General features: G+C 43.2%; 2 protein-coding genes across 3 annotated transcripts in view; one reads left to right on the forward strand and one right to left on the reverse strand.

Annotated features, from left to right (window-relative positions):
* Nucleotides 1-809, reverse strand: part of NDE1 (nudE neurodevelopment protein 1) — a 17,444-nt gene extending 16,635 nt beyond the window's left edge. The window contains exon 1 of the mRNA XM_085302633.1: nt 684-809. The gene's annotated coding sequence lies outside the window, so the exon portion shown is untranslated. The remainder of the gene's footprint in view (nt 1-683) is intronic.
* A 325-nt stretch (nt 810-1,134) lies between these two features.
* The window catches only part of MARF1 (meiosis regulator and mRNA stability factor 1), a 31,366-nt gene continuing 28,155 nt past the window's right edge, over nt 1,135-4,345 (forward strand). For both annotated transcript variants that reach the window (XM_085302581.1, XM_085302585.1), the window contains exon 1: nt 1,135-1,154. The gene's annotated coding sequence lies outside the window, so the exon portion shown is untranslated. The remainder of the gene's footprint in view (nt 1,155-4,345) is intronic.

Here is a 4,345-nt window from a genome sequence, read left to right on the forward strand (position 1 = left end):
TTGGCTGCTGGTCACGTGCCCGCCGGCGAGCGCCGCCAATCAGCGCCGCGAGAGCGCGGCCCCGCGAACGCGTGGAAAGTTTGGGTGCTACTTTCAAACGGGGGCGGAGGCGGGGCCTCGCGTCGGGGGCGGGGCCTTGGCAGCGGGAGCCCCGCCCCCGCGCCGCAGGTTCCTTCCCCCCCCGCGCCCTCCGCGAGCGCTGCCACGCGTGGGGAGCGCTACACCCTTTCCGCCGTGTTTCGGGAGCTGCCGCGGGCACAAGCGCCTGCCTCTTCCAGGGAAGACGTTCGCGTTACCGCGAACATTTTCATAACGTTAAGCATACGCTTTCCTTTGAAATACAAAAAAGCGTTACTTTTTATTATTATCGTTCCAAAGGCTATTCTCTTCTGAAAGAGCCGGGAATAGCTGATATTAACTATTTACAGTAACTTCAACATTTTTACCTTAAAGTTCCCTTTTTATTACCAAACAAGATGATTCTGCTTTACGAAGCTATCACCGAAATCACCGCTGCAAGGAGCGGTTTAGGGAACATCAGAGAAGAGCACGATGCATCTACACGTCCCCACGGCGCCACGGAGCCGCGAAGCACTCACACGCCCCAAGCGCCCGAGCCGGGCAAGCTAGCCACCGAGGGGCAGAGCTAAAGCTCAGTGCAGCCGATGAGTTCCGTGACATACCTCACCACTCGGGATCGATGGGAAGAGGACTACGGCGTGCCGCTGCTTTCTCAAGGGCCAGACGTGTGCTCCTACCCCACAGCGTGCAGAAACACTTGGTCATTAGGCGTGTCTGCTATTTGTTTCCTGAGTCAAAACAAAAACACAAATTACAGCACATATAAAGAGATGCTTCAGCCCACATAGGTATGACCGCATGTCACTGAGTATCACTTTACACCCTTGCAGCCGGTTTTATAACTGCGGGATGAGAGGCACCCACGTACAGGGGCCTCATCCCAGTTTCATTTACTTCAGCGATGCAATACCAGGTCCTGAATTAGGGCCTGGAGCAGAGTCTAATCCTGCAAAGATTTAACTGTTTAAATGGGGAATGTGCCCCTCTAAACACTTTGCAGAACAAGATTTTGACTGTAATAAAGATGGATTCTCTTCTGGCAGAATATTCCATCAAAAGAACTGCATCAATAGGTAAGATAACTTTAAGTGAAAAAAAAGAGCAAAATAATTGTATTTTGAGGTTAGATGTTCAGTAAAATAATTATATTTTGAGGTCAGATGTTCATTAGAACTAAATAGGGACAAGCTATTATATAACTCTAAATCGAAAACTAAGGTATTTTTAAAAATTGAGTCAATAGCAATTTGTAGTTCTGCCATTACGCAAGAGTGTTTATCTTATTGGATAAGTTACAAAAAATAAGGTCTGTGCCATCAGAGTATGTCTCCATAATTCAAAGATCTATATATTGTTTGCAGGTTTGGGACTAAGAATATTTTACTTCAATTCTTTGAATCTTGGGAGGATAGTGTGAGTAGGAACTTTAGTATTTTTAATATTTTTCATCTTTAAATAATTTTTATAGAACAAAGTTTATTAGATTTCAGAGGAAACTGTTTAGCCTCTCACCTAATTCCAAAATAGTATACTACTACCTTGAGAAATGACAGAGGCTCAGAGGCACTACTGTACAAAAGCAATAAATATTAATACAAAGGAGGTTACTATAATTACTATCATTGCCTTGTTTGCAAGAAGTATGAGAGCATTTGTCTGTTTTAAAAACATATATGTTTTAAAACGCATTTATTTTTATTTTGATAATGAATAATTAATAAGTAGCAGTTTTTGTTGTGCTAGGGATCACATACTGGTTATTTTAATACGAATGCTACTCTGACTCTTCTATGAAAGCAAAGTTAGCAAAACAGTATAAATCATAAGTGCTGATAAGGTTGCAGTATCTTATCTTTTGGCAAGAGGCTTCTTATTGGGAAACTAGTATTTCAGAATAGGCAGGTGTGAACATTCTGGGGGAAGCAAGTCACAGTATATGACACATTTCATTATTTTGACAGTGCATGTGAAAAATAGTTGTTTTTTAAAGTGATCTGACATCAATATAACATAAATCTCTCTATATTTGTCTTACGTTGGTTTCAATCTTTCAATATAGCTTTATGTTCAGTTAGTTAAAACAATGCAAAATTAATTGGCCAGGTCATTCTCAGGTTATATCCCACTTGTCCTATAGCCTAGGACTTAGGCTCTCTCTAACCCTCCAGCCTAGCAACCAAAGCTTAACCACGATGTTTAATATTTCCAAAATTTAACACCATGACACCCTGTTTTAACTGACAAAATTCATTGGTGTTAAAACCAACACTTGCATTAGAGTGAAAAAAAAAGTAAAGATATCCACAACTAGCCAATGTTAACAGTTCTTGGCATTAAGAAGGATGGTGCTAAAAAAACCTGATGATGTTGACAATTCTTTTGTGCTTGCTGATGAAACAATTGCCTATTTATGGTAACACTTGTTTGCTAAAAGGAATAATTAACCCAATGGTTATCAAATACAATGAACACAAGCAGATCACACATAAAATGACAGCATCTTCAATTAATCACATGATAAACAGCAGCTTATTAGCTGGAACAATAGTCAATAAACGTTAGAGGAAAATAATTGCAAGAATTAAATAACTTACCACAGAACTACTTGCTCTATGGACTGATCATCAATTGGCATTACAAACTACTGATGTTTTTATGGATTACTGATATCCATAGCATGATGTGACAAACATACAAATCAAAGTAACATACACAAATATTGCTATTACTGCAGAGCAAGTATTTAACATGAGCTAAATCTATTTCTCTGTATTTAAAGATATTACATAATTTTTTACAGTCTGTATGTATAGATTTTATGCTTAAGCTATAAATACATTTTCACTACCAGAATACCCTTTTGGTATCTCAAACTAACAACTTTTCATGAATTTGTCCGGTGCTCATTAAAAGCCAAAGTTAGGTAAACCACAACACATCACAGCTCAAGGCCCTGATACACCAACAGCATTACATCCTGAAGGAACCATGGTAACAGGGGCAGGACTTGATTTAAATATGAACATTGTCACTAAGATGACTCAGGCTGCTCCTAGCTGCAACCCATTAGGCAGAGGTGAAGGTAAAGTGAAGATTTCGCCTAATGCCGAGCATGGTGACGTCACCTGCGATCAAAAGATACCGAGCTATCAGAGGGGAACCTCTGCCCTGCTCCTTAACTGCCGCCTCCCCCACGAGGGCTCAGCTACCTGTACGCTGAGGAGCTGAGGCCCAGCTCTCACGAAATGGCCTGGCTGCATGATCACGGCCTGGTCTTCTGAGGGAACCGCTAAGCTGTGAGACAGCGCTGTGTCTGTAGAAGGGTGAGAGCTGTTTAATTAGAGACAGAGGTAGGACTGTTGAGATGAGGGCTGTTAGTAGCTCAACAATTCAAGAGAAAAAAAAATCCACCAACATGGAAAGTTATGAAAGCCTAAAAGTTATCTTCGATTGGTTGTCAGCGTCACCCATGTCAACAGATTCAGTAGCTGATGACAGCTTATCAAAGCTGAGGTAGCAATGGAGGCCCACACTCCTATCTGGCCAGCAGACCTCAGCAGGTCTCTTATTGGGGGTGGAGAGCGCACTAATGCCAAGTCTAACAACTTGTTAAAACCTCATTATTTTTTCAAAGAAACACACAGATTGTGTCCACATGGCTTTTGAATATCTCCAAGGAAGGAGATGCCACATCATCTCTGGGCAACCTGTTCCAGTGCTCAGTCACCCCCCCAGTTTTTCCTCATGTTCAGATGGACTTCCTGTGTTCCAGTTTGTGCCTGTTGTCTCTGATCCTATCACTGGGCACTGCTGAGAAGAGTCTCACCCCATCCTCTTTACACCCCCCCTTGGGATGCTTAAACATGTTGGCAAGATCCCCTTCCCCCAGGCTTCTCTTCTGCAGGCCGAGGAGTCCCGGCTCTCTCAGCCTGTCCTCCTGGGAGACACTCCAGTCCCTTTGTCAGCCCGTAAACAACTGCTTCACATTTTCAAGCCGTGTACTTCCTGCTTGTGGTGTTTCTTTGTACAGAACTAAAGAAGCCCAAAGTGACCCAGCGGCGGGCAGTGAGGAGCGGCCTCTGTCAGACCAAGTGAAGAGCTAATTACTGAACAGCACTGACACTTAGCCCCATTCCTCGGGCTTCTGATACACAGGGTCTTCCAGGGAACGGGCTCCTTTCTCCTGTGGACAAAAGGAAGCTCTAAGGGGAGTTTAAAATTCTGCTCTGCAAGAGCCCAGCTCAGCGCTGGGTGCCGTCCCCGC

This window comes from Rhea americana, unplaced genomic scaffold, assembly GCF_003343005.1.
Source record: "Rhea americana isolate MKP2758 unplaced genomic scaffold, rheAme1 scaffold_10, whole genome shotgun sequence".
Lineage (NCBI taxonomy): Eukaryota > Metazoa > Chordata > Aves > Rheiformes > Rheidae > Rhea > Rhea americana.